Here is a 16,082-nt window from a genome sequence, read left to right as displayed (position 1 = left end):
CTGGTTTAAGCAATAAGAGAATTATCAAAGAATCTGTGGCCGCCTTTAATCCGTCAGAGCAAGTCAGTCAACTTTCTCTATTCTCTAAGCACTTCTTTTTCCTTCTATTTTATTTATTCTGTGATCTTATAACTGGAGTTTATGGTCAATCTAAGCTAACTTCCAAAAGTTTTCCTAAATTGTTATCTTTAATTTGTTTGCCTTTTTTGCAAGGATTTTTCTGCTTGTATTCTTTTTACCTAATATTACAGAGGGCTAAAGGTGGTGATGATTACCCCAATGATGCTTTCAAACTGTAGTCTAATATTTATTTATAAATATATGAAAAGACCAAGAAATAAAGGGAGTAGTCTCATCTTATTTGTCTTCCAAAAAAGACTCTAAATAAGAAAGTTGTAGACATCTCTGAAATTTCATTTTTGTTCTCTGAAATAAGATTAGCAATTAGAGAAACTGATTTAGAGAATGCTATGTAAAAGTCAAAGGAGATGTTTTAAAAGATTTCTCTGTTCCAATACTACATGTTCTTGAAAACTAGCTTCAAACATATTTATTTTATAATTAAAATTATTAATTGCAAGCAAGAGAATCCATTCTAGCTAAATATAGAAAAAGAAGTAAAGAGAAAGAAGCAAAGAAATCATATAAGCGTCCAGAAACAAAGAACAGAAACACACAAGAAAACTGGCCTGATGAGAAATCTATCAGCAATGTCTCTAGAATGATAGCACTACCTGCATTAAGATAAAAAGTTACCATACAGAATTTTTTTTCCTCATAGCTCACTTCTGAGTCATTCTCTTGCATGAATGTTTCTGACTGATGAAACCATAGCTACATTTCCACAACCTGGCTTCTAAACTTTCTAGGACATGTGGGATTGTTTTAAAAGAAATCAATCTTGAGAAAGTAGAATTTAGAGTGGGAAAAATATCAAAATGCAAAGTAGCTGTTCAAAATGTATTTGATAGGCAAACATAAATGAGTGATGTCTCTCTCAGCCCATCTTTTAGTTGACAAACTCAATATATATTCTTCTACCTTATTAAATTTACAAAAAACATAGCATAATACTATGTTCCAACCTTGTATTCTATAAATATCAGTTATAATGAAAACACTCTTACCGTTTTCCTAAAAGAAATACCCAAATTCTCTTCAGTTACTTTATCAAGCTTCAAGTCTGACACCTGGGTAGTGTCCATTTCTCCTCTGATTTATTCACATTTTTTTCTTGATATTTTTTAACCTATGGAAAAAATATAATAATTATTAGAAAAGGTAGGGCATGGGAAATGTTAATATATAAACATTTACGTGATCACAAAGAAATAAAAAGTAGGTGTCTACAGGTGCTATGGTTAGAATATTCTCTCAAAAACTCATGTTGAAATGTAATTGCCATTTTGACAGTATTAAAAGGTGGGAGCTTTAAGAGGTGAGTATGTCATAAGGGCTCTGCCTTCATCAATACATTAATACCATTATCCCAGGAGTGGGTTGGTTATGGGTACTTCCTCAAGAATTCCCAGTCTACTCTTCGTTCAAGAAATTCTGTTGTGAATTGACTCAGAGCCATGGCATGGAGGCATAATCCTGAAATCTCTTTTCTAGGATTACTTGTTGCTGCTGTTGTTGTTTGTTTATTTGTTTTGTGTTACTTATACAGAGCAAGTGCGATCTTAATAGTTACACAATGTTTTCAGACCCAGGGACCCCCTAATCAATCAGCAAAGCAAAGTGTGTGTTAAACTGCTCTGATTATCACAACCTAGTTAAGTGCTGCTAATGAGGCTCATATTAATGGCAGCGTCTCCCATTTTTGTTTTTATCCTTTAGGGAATAGATACAGCATACTTTTCAAAGATGCTTGTGTCTGTTTTTATGGTTTTTAGAAATCACATATTTTCCTTTTTTTCTGGACCCATATTTAAAATATTGCTTCCATATAGACCATATTTCATTTGTTCTGCTTTAGTAACTTAAAATACTTTCTCACATATATTCCTGCAGGCGTTTGCCAATATAACTTGGCGCAACATTGCCTTTTTTTTTCCTTTGGTGGGTAAGCCTTTTCTTCCTGGGTTTAATTTTGCACTAGCTTCTTGGAGCACTATGGACTCTGACACTAGCTATAGGTCCAAGGCATTGCAGGGTGTCAGGAATGGGTTGTGAGGGAAGTTACACCGCCTCCTGAGGTAAGTGCCTCAGGCGACGTGCTTACATGGTTTTCAGGGAAGCAGGAATACACCATTAAACACTGGAGAAAAAGCTATTTCTTCTACTAAGGGATGTTTAGTAAATTTGAGTGTTCATAGTACTCTGAGTTTTCAGGGTTTTCTCATCTGTCTCAATTACAATCCCATGCAAGTGTCTTAACTTTTGGTAAGAGTCATGGTACCATTAGAATTCAACTGACGCAATTGAGAAACCATAGCATTAGACTGTGCATTTAATTTTCAGTTTTATCAGCTCTGCAGAGAGGAGAGCTAATTTTAGGGTAATCATTTTATCGCCCTGGCTTTTTTACTATGTGGAGCTGAGAACTTAAAACTTTAAGGTGTTTCCTTTCTTTCAAAGCTTAAGCACATTTAGAACACATGGACACAGGGAGGGGAGCACTACACACTGGGGTCTGTTGGGGGGAAACAGGGGAGGGACAGCGGGGGGTGGGGAGTTGGGGAGAGAGAGCATGGGGAGAATTGCCAGATACAGGTGATGGGGAAGAAGGCAGCAAATCACACTGCCACGTGTGTACCTATGCAACAATCTTGCATGTTCTTCACATGTACACCAAAACCTAAAATGCAATTTAAAAAAAAAAGAAGTAGCCAAGTCACCCTATACCTCTTATGTTCTTCATGCCTACTGTACTTTTCTAAGCATAAACTCTCCTACTTCCTTGCCTTCTATAACTAACTTTATTCCAGGTAACCAAGAGCACAGATGATAAATATAAGCAACTATTTCATTTTAGTATCCCTTGGGTGCCAGTGCTCTTTTCTCTAGAACTAATTGTATCCTCAGAGCTTTCAATCCCAACCTGCCAGATAATGAATCCCAGATACTAATTTCCTTGAGGGTTCCTTGCACTTTTAATACAGATTATTCTATTAAACAACCTTAGTTGCAAGCAAAAGAATTTATTCTGCCCAGATTAAGCAGAATAGATATTTATTAAAGATACTAGATAGCATGTATACTCATTGATTGTGCTAGGGTAATAAACAGGCTAAGCTCACCAGAACAATACCCATAGTCTATTGCCAATTTCTGAATTGCTTCAAAAACAGTCCCAAGGGAGAAGCTACCTGTGACACTGCCAACTCCACTGCTGACAGAAAAAAAATGTGTGCTCTGCCAGAGCTTTTTCCTACTTGATCACTTCCAAATTGAAGACACATGTAGGTGGAAATGATCACGGGAAACTTGTCCCTGCCTGTAATTTTGGGCACAAGAAAAGCTGGAAAATGCAGTTTTAAAATTGTATCTTGAGAAAACACAATTTATTTTGTGGTAAATATAAAAATGCAGGTGGGAAACGTGCAGCCAAAAATGACAAATGTATATACTACGTATGGCTATTGTGTTTAAAATATTTCATAAAACTTGTGAAAATATTTTAATAATTATATCTTACTTTATATCATATATCTATAACATAAAAATGATTCTTAAATAAGTGGTATTATACTTTTAGCAAAATAACCATAGCCATAATTTTACTAAGAAACATCTTGATTCAAGATGTGGTATTGTAAACAATATCCCTACAAGTATAGAGTCTATAGACGTAATTGGCATTTGATTATATCACTGTTGTCTTTCAGACTTTATATTTGAAGGAAACGTATAGGTGGCAAGTGAATCAACAAATTTATCATTATTATTTTTAATCTGTTTATATGAGTTATCAATTTAAGATATACAGTTCTTCATTAAAGCATAAATAGAGGATTTGTATATATTTTCAGTATGGCTTATTTGATCATGTTTATAAAAACTTCAACATGACTGGAAAATCTACACATTCCACAGAGACTATATGTATACGTGTGTGCACAGATACATATGCATATATATATATATGTTTATATATATTGTTCATAAATGGAGAAAGCTGAACATAGCAGTACTTTCATTTATTATAACATAATAGGGCTGGGTACAGTGGCTCATGCCTGTCATCCTAGCACTTTTGGAGGCCAACGTGGGTGGATCACTTAAGGTCAGGAATTCGAGATCAGCTTGGCCAATATGGTGAAATCCTGGCTATACTAAAAATACAAAAACTAGCTAGGCATGAGGGCGGAGACCTGTAATCCCAGCTACTCAGTAGGCTGAAGCAGGAAAATTGCTTGAACCTGGGAGATGGAGGTTGCAGTGAGCCCACATTGTGCCACTGCACTCCAGCCTGGGTGACAGAGTGAGACCCATCTCAAAATAAATAAATAAATAAATAAATAATAAAGAACATAATAATGTCAAAAACTTTATAAGAAACCTTAAGATTTAATTAAAAAATAATTTCCTTAAGGTTCAGTACTAGATCCTCTTTTCTCTTAGTTTTTCTTCAGAACTATATAGCTAACCAAATGTGTTAAAAGCATAAGTTCAGCATACTCAAATCCTTATACTTCCCTTACAAATTTTGTCTTCTTGTGCTTGTTACTTAAGTAAATTGTACCACCACCACCATCACTTATAAAACCAAAAACCTACTGAAGCAGATGCTGTCAGCCAGGCGTCCCCAAACTTTTTACACAGAGGGCCAGTTCACTGTCCCTCAGACTGTTGGAGGGCCGCCACATACTGTGCTTCTCTCACTGACCACCAATGAAAGAGATGCCCCTTCCTGAAGTGCGGCGGGGGGCCGGATAAATGGCCTCAGGGGGCCGCATGCGGCCCGCGGGCCGTAGTTTGGGGACGCCTGCTGTCAGCACTCCCACTCCCTATATTCCATTGGGTTTTACCAATACCATGTATACCGTCTGTATTAGTCTATTTTCACACTGCTATAAAGAACTACCTGAGACTGGGTGATTTACAAAGAAGAGGTTTAATTGACACAGTTCTCCATGGCTGTGAAGGCCTCAGGAAACTAACAATCATGGCAGAAGGTGAAGGCACCTTCCTGCCACCCTACTGCCACCATATAAGATGTGCATGTAAGGCACGTCTTACATGGTGGCAGGAGGGTGGCAGGAGTGGGGAGGGGACTGCCAAACACTTTTAAACCATCAGATCTCGTGAGAACTCACATACTGTCAAGAGAACAGCATTAGAGAAAACTGCTCCCATGAACCAATCATCTCCAACCAGGTCCTTCCCTCACCATTTGGGGATTACAATTTGAGATGAGATTTTGGTGGGGACACTGAGCCAAATCAAAAGACCATCCAACTTTCACTTGTCAATATCTGCATCTTTTCCCTATGGGCTTTCAACATTAGAGACTACTCTGTCTGAACAAAAAGCATGCTGAACTTGCCTAAGAAGTAATGCCAGAATTAACACCCAGTTGGGAGCAGCCTCAATGAATGAATGATGGGAGTTAGTATAAAAAAATACCACAGTTCCCTCATCCCTATGGTGGAATAAATCTAAGAAGCCTTTTTTTTTTCCAGATTAAATTCTAGTTACCCACAATGATAATTTGTTTGATAATTGTGCAAATTACAAAATATGGTCATAGTTCTCTCCATCTTAGCATGCATATTCCTTTGCAAGGTAAGATTGCTGTCTCTTCTGACAAAAAGTAGAGTACTCCATCTCTGTTTATTTAGAGTGTTTATTATCGGGTTGTTTTGTATAATTTCTTAGTTACTACTTTAGGTAATAAAATATGCACATAAAACTTATAATCTACTATAATTGACATTTTACCAGTTTAATTGATGTGTAGAAGATTTAATTTCATTTAGGATCCTTTACCCTCCATGCTTTTTTTTTTTTTTTTTTTTTTGGAGACGGAGTTTCACTCTTGTTACCCAGGCTGGAGTGCAATGGTGCGATCTCGGCTCACCGCAACCTCCGCCTCCTGGGTTCAAGCAATTCTCCTGCCTCAGCCTCCTGAGTAGCTGGGATTACAGGCACACACCACCATGCCCAGCTAATTTTTTGTACTTTTTTAGTAGAGACGGGGTTTCACCTTGTTGACCAGGATGGTCTCGATCTCTCGACCTCGTGATCCACCCGCCTCGGCCTCCCAAAGTGCTGGGATTACAGGCTTGAGCCACCGCACCCGGCCCCCTCCATGCTTTTAAAATATAGTTGCCTCAGTATTTCCTTTATATACATCAATTACAACATCAGATAGTATCATACTTTTTGCCTCAACCATAAGATATGATTTAATAAACCCATGAGAAGTAATATAGTCTACTATGTTGGCCTTTATTTTTATACATTTTTTCTTTTTGGAAGTTATTTCTTTTCTGAGATTTTGAGTCTTCTTCTGTTATAATTTCCTTTCTCTTTAGAGAACTTTTGCCCGCTCTTCAAAGGCAGATTTCTTGGAAATAAATTCTGTTAGCTTTATTTTTTCTGAGAATGTCCCTATTCCCTCTTCATTACTGAATGATATTTTGACCAGGTAAGAATTCTCAATTGGCCATTGTTTTCTTTCAGTAATTTAAAAATGTGCTGCTTCTTTCTGGCTTCTATGGTTTCTGCTGAAAATCTATTGTAATTTGAATTGTTTTCCCCCTATTGTCAGTTCCCTCTGGTTACTTTTTTTTCCTTCACATTTCAGAAGTTTAATTGTAATATATATTGGTATGAAAAATTTCAGGTTTATTCTGTTTGGGTTTCACTCAGCTTCTTGATCTCTAGGTTTATATCTTTTACCAAGTTTGGGATATTTTCAGCCATTTTTTTCTTTGAATACTTTTTTGGTCTCATTGTTTTCTCTTCCTCTTCCAGAACTCTAGTGAAACAAACAGCAGATCTTTATATTGTCCCATTAGCCTGAAACTTTGTTCAGTTTGGAATTCATTGGCTTTTTTTTTTTTCTCATTCATGTTGTGATTTTCCTGGCTCTTCATATGACAAGCAATTTTCTATTGTTTCCTGGATATTTTGGACATTATATTATGAGACTCTAGACCCTTTTTCCATCCTTTCCTTTGGAGGGCAATCCCCTGGTGACCTGTAGCCTGAGAGCTGGGTGGGTGTTTGTGCTCAGCTCCTTGCTGGGTTCCACTGATACCAACCATACAGAATTGGAGCCCTGACTCACACTGTCTCATCTGTCAAGCTATAAGTCTATATCTAGTGAAAATACTTGGGAATTAAGGTAAAATTAAAACAGTCTCAAGTGAAAGAAGACTAACAGAATTCAAATGTAGCTAGCAAAACTTCTCTAGAAGAATTGCTAAAGAAAGTTCTTCAGATAGAAAGAAATGATACCAGAAGGAAACATGAAATATTGGGAATAAAGGGAGAGCAATAAAATTCATGAAAGCATGATACAGTGGCTGAGGACATGGGGCAATAAGAGAGTTGAGCCACATGCAAGCACAGACCAGTGGTCAAGAAGATAAGGGTGTGGAACTGTCGGGAAGGAGTGTAGGAATAGGGGACGGGCTAGCAGGTTTTTCAGCTGAAAATGCAGACAATGAAGAGAAACTACACAGAGATAATGGCCAGCAGGCCTTGTGGAAAAGGACACAGAGTGGTGGTGGAACTTTTGGAAATGTAAGTGAAAGACACAGCCAGTCTTGCTAGGAGATTGGTTATATTGAAAGAGTAATAAGTACATTGAACAAACAAGTAAAAATATTAAGAGCAATGGGAACCAAATTTCTCATGTTGAAGAATATATTAATAAACTCAGAAAAGGGAAGGCTAGAAAGCACTTAGGTGTTGAATTACAATTGGAGGTATCAATGTGAACAAATTGTTTTATGATATATTTATACAAATGCTTATAAAACAATTATACAAGAATGAATATGTGTATGTTTATGTAATGTACACATATATACATACATCTATTTCTTAGCACTGTCTCCTGAGAGGGACTAGAAAGAATGACCAGAATAGCCCTGATACTGGGTTTTGATAACTACCCTTCAGTGCAAGGAATTAAGAGTCTTGGGGGAAAATGGCTGATTCCATGCCCAGAGATAGAGAACACAAAGAGCCTGGAATATCTTTTTGTGCCAGAAAGTGAGAATATTCAATGCTCAGGACACGTCAAAAGGACACAGGAATCGGCTCAAAGAGGCTCACTGACTAAACACAGGAAGATTTGAGCATCAAAATAAATAAAAACAATGAAAGACTTCAGCACATTAAATAAATAGGAGTGCATGAGACCACACATAAATTTAAACAATGATAAATAAAGTTTCTTCTCAGAAAGAATATAATAGCTGACAGTGAGTGTTATGAACCTGTAGAGGAAACCTCTATTAGAGGGCAGAGGCCCATAAAACTTTTAGAAAGTAATGCCTTGAGGGCTCCAGGTCTGAGATAAACTTTTCCCAATTTCTATATTTTGTTGTCATTTTGAGAATATATAAATGGATTCATATAGTATGTTTGATACTGGCTTTTTTCATTCAGCACAATGCTTTTGAGATTATCCGATTTGTTGCATGTGTTAATAAGTTGTTTCTTTTTACTACTGAATAGTATTGCATGGTACAAATTTACCAGAGTTTGTTTAGTTGTTCATCCATTGAAGGAAATTCGGGTTGTTTTTAATTTGGGTCTATTACAAATAAAGTTGCTATGGACATTCATGTATGTTTTCATTTCTGGGGGACAAGTGTCCAGGCAGAAGATTGCTGGGTTGAATGGTAAATATCTATTTAATTTTTTTTTTTTTTTCTTTTTTTTTTTTTTTTTTTGAGACGAAGTTTCGCCCTTGTTACCCAGGTTGGAGTGCAATGGCGCGATCTCGGCTCACCGCAACCTCCGCCTCCTGGGCTCAGGCAATTCTCCTGCCTCAGCCTCCTGAGTAGCTGGGATTACAGGCACGTGCCACTAATTTTTTGCACTTTTAGTAGAGACGGGGTTTCACCATGTTGACCAGGATAGTCTCGATTTCTCGACCTCATGATCCACCCGCCTCGGCCTCCCAAAGTGCTGGGATTACAGGCTTGAGCCACCGCGCCCGGCTTTAATTTTTTAAAGATACTACCAAAATATTTTCAGAGTGGATGTAGCATTTTACATTTCCACCAATAGAGTGTTTAAGATTCAGTTTCTTTGCATCTTTGCTTCACTACTTTTTGTTACAGCCATGCTGATCATTGTGTAGTTACATGTCACTGTGTCCTTTATTTGCATGTTCTAATGGCTAGTGATATTAAAACATCTTTCATGTGTTTCTTTGCCACATATTTATTTATCCTCTTTTATGAGATATCTTTTCATGTCTGTTGCCCATTTCCTTACTGGATTTATTCTTTTTTTTTTTTTTTTTTGAGATGGAGTTTCACTCTTGTTACCCAGGCTGGAGTGCAATGGCGCGATCTCGGCTCACTGCAACCTCCGCCTCCTGGGTTCAGGCAATTCTCCTGCCTCAACCTCCTGAGTAGCTGGGATTACAGGCATGTGCCACCATGCCCAGCTAATGTTTTGTATTTTTAGTAGAGACAAGGTTTCACCATGTTGACCAGGATGGTCTCGATCTCTTGCCCTTGTGATCCACCCGCCTTGGCCTCCCAAAGTGCTGGGATTACAGGCTTGAGCCACCGCACCCAGCTCCTGGATTTGTTCTTTACTGTTAAATTGAGAGTTTTTTTTTTTTTCTGGAAAAAAAAAAAAATTGTGTTCTATATTTGTGTCCTTTATCAGAGATGTGGTATGCCAGTGTTTTTTTCCAGGTTGGAATTTGCCTTCCCATCCTTGTTTAACAAGGTCTTTTCCTTAATAACACTTTTAATTTTTATTAGGTTGTATTTATTGTTATGAATCATGCATTTGGTGTCACGTCTAAGAACATTATTAAATTATCAATTTAATGTCCTTAATACTTATAGGAGGGCCGGGCACAGTGGCTCAAAAAAAAAAAATACTTATAGGGCTATTCTTTTATATAGTTTATATTGGGTAAATTGTGGTATTTGTATGGTGGAGAGGATGTGGAGAAACAGGAACACTTTTACACTGTTGGTGGGAGTGTAAATTAGTTCAACCATTGTGGAAACCAGTGTGGCGATTCCTCAAGGACCTAGAAATAGAAATTCCATTTGACCCAGCAATTCCATTACTAGATATATATCCAAAGGATTATAAATCTTTCTATTATAAAGACACTGCACACCTATGTTCATTGTGGCACTGTTTACAATAGCAAAGACCTGGAACCAACTCAAATGCTCATTGATGATAGACTGGAAAAGGAAAATGTGGCACATATACACCATGGAATACTATGCAGCCATAAAAAAGATGAGTTTTTGTCCTTTGTAGGGACATGGATGAATCTGGAAACCATCATTCTCAGCAAACTGACACAAGAACAGAAAATCAAACACTGCAAGTTCTCACTCATAGGTGGGTGCTGAACAATAAGAACACATGGACACAGGGAGGGGAGCATCACACACTGGGGTCTGTTGTGGGGGAACAGGGGAGGGACAGCAGGGGCTAGGGCGGTTGTGGAGAGATAACATGGGGAGAAATGCCAGATATAGGTGACCGGGGGATGGAGGCAGCAAACCACATTGCCAGGTAAGTACCTATGCAACAGTCCTGCATGTTCTGCATGTGTACCCCAGAACTAAAGTGTAATAAAAAAAATATATATAATATATATAAATATATAATAGATATAATATATAAATAATATATATTTATATATAATATATATATTTTATCACACTTTAAATTCTGGGGTAAATATATATATTTATATATTTATATTTAAAAAATACATACATATATACAGTTCCTTTTCATCTGAGTTGTCAAATTTGTATGTACAGAGATCTTTATGGTATCCTCTTATTATCATTTCCTCTTATTATGATTTTGGTATCTTTGGGGTCTGTAGTGATATCCCCTGCTTCATTCCTGATATCAAAAATTTGTGTCTTTTCTCTTTTTTTTTGTCACTCTCGCTAGAGGTCTGTCAATTTCATTGCACTTTTAAAAGAGCCCATTTCTATTTAATTGATTTTCTCTACATTTTGTTTTCAACTTCACTTTCTGCTCTTTATTATTTATTTCCTTCTGCTTGCTTTGGGTTTATTTTCCTCTTCTTTTTTGAGGTAGAAGCTTAGATTATTGATTTGATATTTCTCTCTTCTCTAATATATGTCTTTAATGCAGTAAATTTCCCTCAGCATTCCTTTGGTTGCATCCCACAACTTTTTATATGTTGTATTTTTATTTTCATTTGATTCAATATGTTTATTTCCCTAAGACTTCCTTTTTCACTCATTGATTATTTAGAAGTATGCTGTTTTAGGCTGGGCAGAGTGGCTCACCCCTGTAATCCCAGCAATTTGGGAGGTCAAGGCAGGTGGATCACCTGAGGTCAGGAGTTCAAGACCAGCCTGGCCAACATGGTGAAAACCAATCTCTATTAAAAATACAAAAAAATTAGCCAGGCATAGTGGTGTGTTCCTGTAATCCCACGTATTAGGGAGGCTGAGACAGAATAGCTTGAGCCTGGGAGTTGGAGGTTGCAGTGAGCCAAGGTTATGCCATTGCACTCCAGCCTGGGCAACAGGAGCAAAACTCACTCTGTCTCAAAAAAAAAAAAAAAGCTGCATTGTTTAGCTTCCAAATGTTTTTATGTTTTCCTGTTACTGTTCTGTAATTGATTTACAGGTTGATCTAATTGTATCAGAGAATACACTGTATGACTTTAATTATTTTATGTTTGTTGACATTTGTTTTATGGCCCAGAAAACGGTACATCTTGGTAAATGCTGTATGAATATTTGAAAAGAATGTTTATTCTGCTCTTGTTGGGTGAAGTTAGTGTTCTGTAAGTGTGAATTTGATGTTGTTCATTGATGATATTGAATTTTTTTACAAGCTGATTTTCTGTCTAGTTTTTCTATTAATTATTAGGACAGGGTACTGACATCTCCAACTATAAGTGCGAGTTTGTCTGTTTCTTTTTTCATGTCCATCAGATTTTTTCTTTTCTTTTTGTTCATTTATTTTGGAGTTTTGCCATTTGGGGCATATACACTTAGGATTGCTATGTCTTCTTGGTGGACTAACCCTTTCATTGGTTATGTAATGTTCTCCTTTGTCCCTGGTAAATTTTTTCATTTGAAGTCTAATTTATCTAACATTAACATAAACATTCCTCTTTTTTTCATTAATGTTTGTATGGTATCTCTTTATTGCTTTACTTTCAATTTTCATATATATATATATATATATATATATTTTTTTTTTTTTTTTTTTTTTGAGATGGAGTTTCACTCTTGTTACCCAGGCTGGAGTGCAATGGCACGATCTCGGCTCACCGCAACCTCCACCTCCTGGGTTCAGGCAATTCTCCTGCGTCAGCCTCCTGAGTAGTGGGATTACAGGCACGCGCCACCATGCCCAGCTAATTGTTTTGTATTTTTAGTAGAGACAGGGTTTCACCATGTTGACCAGGATGGTCTTGATCTCTTGACCTCATGATCCACCCGCCTTGGCCTCCCAAAGTGCTTGGATTACAGGCTTGAGCCACCGTTCCTAGCAATTTTCCTATATTTTTATATGTGAAACACATTTCTTATAGTTAACCTATATTAAGTAATAATTTTAATCCACTCTGATAATCTATTTTAATTAATATATTTAGACCATGTATATTTAATGTAATTATTAATATATTAGGGTTTATATCTACCATGTTTTGTTTTCTGTTAATCCCTTCTGTTTTTCTTTTCTATTTTTTCCTGCTTTCTTATATGTTATTTGAGCATTTAAAAAAGTAATTCTAATTTATCTGTAATATGCTTGATTGTACCTTTGTATAGTTTTTTAATGGTTGCTTTAAATTTTATATTATACTTACATAACATTATAGTATTCTGGAAACAAAATTTTATCCATTTGAATGAAGCATAGAAACCTTACCTCCCCTTAAGTCTTCTTGGCTCCCCTGTTGATTAAAAAAACTGCCTAAACTATTTTCTCTGCATAGATTGAAAACCACATCATATCAAGAGTTACAATTGTCGTTCAACCATCAAATCTTATTTTAAAATATCAAGAGCAGACAGTTTATTGTATTTGCCTATGTATTTATTTTTTCCATTGTTATTTCTTCCTTATTTATGCTCTGAGTTTTTCCTTCTTTTATTATTTTCTTTCTGTTTCAATAATTTCCTTTAGCTATTGTTTTTAGGGTAGGTCATCTAGAGAGAAAAATCTATTTAGTTTTCTTCCAGTTGAGAATGTATTGATTTTTCTTTTATTCCTAAAAAATGTTTTGACTGCATAAAGAATTTTGGATTGAGAGATTTTTTTTTTTTTTCCTTCTACATTGAACAATATTGTGAAGCTTCCTTGAAGTCTTCTTGGGTTCTCATTAGAAACCCACTTTCTTTGGAATTATTTTTATTCTAGAAGTGAGGTGTTATTTCTTTCTCAATCTTTTTAAGATAGTTTTGTTTCTTTGGTTTTCAGAAGTATGATTCTGATGTATGTTGGTATGGAATGCCTTTGATTTATCCTGTTATGGTTTAGTCAACTACTTGAATGTGTAAGTTTATGTCTTTTGTCAAATTTTAGAAATGCTTAGCTATTATTTCTTTGAATATTCCCTCTTTCTTCTCTGTTTGTAGGACTCCAATATCATGAATGACAGATTTTCTTATCATCTCACTGAGATTTTATGCTCTGTCCATTTTAAAAAATTTGTTTATTTCAGTTTAGTTTTTCTCTTGTTCAGACTGGTGACTTCCATTGTTCTATCTTCAAGTTCATATATTCTTTTCTTTGTCTTTTTTAGTCTGTTGAGTCAATTGTATGAGATTTTTACTGGATATTCAGTTATTATTTTTTTCAGTTGTGAATTTTTTTTTTTTTGCTAAAGTTTTCTATTTATTTTTAAATATATTTTTTCATTTGTTTCAAGCATATTTCTAATTGTTAATGGAAGTTTTTTATAAGGTCTGAGTTAAAATAATTGTCAGAAAATTCCATTATCTTTGACATCTAGGTAGTAGTATCTGTTGATTATCTTTTCAGCCCTGGGTACCACAATTGTACATGTAATTTGGACAGGAACACAGATCCAAACCATACCAGGCTGGCATAACAAAATGCCAAAGAACTGGTGACTGCTATCATTTGAATGTGTCCCACAAATTTCATGTGTTGGAAACTTAATGCTCAAATTTATGTGTTGATTGGAGGTAGAGGCTTTGGGAGGTAATTAGGATTAGAAAAGTTCATCAAATGGGGTCCTTATGATGGGATTGGTAGTTTTCTAAAATGAGGAAGAAGGAACTGAGCTTAAACATGCTCTTGCCATCTCACCTTGCCCACTGCCATGATGCAGCAAGGAAGCCCTCACTAGTTTCTCGCATCGTAATTTTGGACTTCCTAGACTCCAGAACTTTAAGAAATAAATTTCTTTATAAATTGTCTAGTCTACTGTATTTAATTATAACAACAGAAAATGGACTAAGACAGTAGCTTAAGCAGCAAAACTTTACTCTCTCACAACTCTGGAGGCTGGAAGTCTAATATTAAGGTGCTGGTAGGATCCGTTTCTGTGATTCTTTCTCTTTGAATTGCAGATGGCCATCTTGTTGTCTTTGCACAGGGTCTTCTTTCTGTGAACATCGTTCTGTGTGCCCTAAAACCATCTTATAGGGACACCAGCCAGACTGGATTAGAGCCAACATCTAATGGTTTCATTTTAACTTCATTACTCCTTCAAAGGTCCTATTTCCAAATGTAGGTACTGGGGTTAGGAAATCAACATATCAATTTTGGTAGAGATACAGTCCATAACATCCATATTCATCATTCTGACACTGAAAAAAATCTGTTATTTTGTTTGTTTGTTTGAAAGTTTGAGGTGGGAGGATTACTTGAGTATAGGAGTTCAAGACTATAGGTATATGACACCACACCCAACTATTTTTTTACTGTTTTGTAGATACAGGATATTGCTGTGTTGCCCAGGTTGGTCTGTAACGCTTAGCTTCAAGCAATCTTTTCACCTTGACTTCCTAAAGTGCTGGGATTACAGGTATGAGCCAATTTGCCCAGCTAAATTCTGTATTTTTGAGATTAGGCTAACGAGGCTATTTTATAATGCCTATAGATTTAGTTTGACTAATACAGTTCAGGTGTATGCGTGTGTGAGCGTTAGACACATTCGTTTGAAAGAAGCTATCCTTCCTCAGATTGTTTCAAAGCTGAAGGCTGCAAAAGTGTTCCACAGATATGCAATTTAACTACTTAAGTACATTGGTTGGATAGATATCAGACGGGCATAATTTGAAAATGAACCAAGCAAATGCCATAGGCCAAATAGAACTATATTGCTTAATTATTTTTTAAACTATATTAATCTAGGAAACTACATTATTTTGTCAATTGTATTGTTACTCAATTGTCTATTTTGTAAGTTTATAAACTAGATTTGATTATTAAAATGGAAACTTTTCATTTAACACAACTTTACCAGGCTTCATAAACCAGTTTTAAACATCCTTTTATTCCATCTGCTTTTGAACCATGTCCTGATGGTTTTTACAGTACTATGCTTTAGCATTAAAAAGATTTGATTGGCATTTACATTTCTAGCCAATTAACAAAGGACTAGAAAAAAGTATGGTTGAGAGGAAAATTAAATGCAGTAAGGCAAATACCACTTTACAATTTCACTTGACAGTGATATTTCATCAAACTAATTAATTTCTGTCATAATAAAATACAGTAAAAATATATACATATATGTTCTATCACTTACTTTCTAGATATAGCATACATCACTGTTTTGATTTCTGACACCAGAACTGATGTTCTCTTGAGGTGTCAAATTTGATTTGAATATTCAATTTTTATTTATTTATTTATTTATTTATTTTTGAGACGGAGTTTCACTCTTGTTACCCAGGCTGGAGTGCAATGGCGCGATCTTGGCTCAC

The sequence above is a fragment of the Saimiri boliviensis genome, chromosome 2 (assembly GCF_048565385.1).
Source record: "Saimiri boliviensis isolate mSaiBol1 chromosome 2, mSaiBol1.pri, whole genome shotgun sequence".
NCBI lineage: Eukaryota > Metazoa > Chordata > Mammalia > Primates > Cebidae > Saimiri > Saimiri boliviensis.
The sequence above is the reverse complement of the archived record's forward strand: the minus strand, read 5'-3'. Positions refer to the sequence as shown.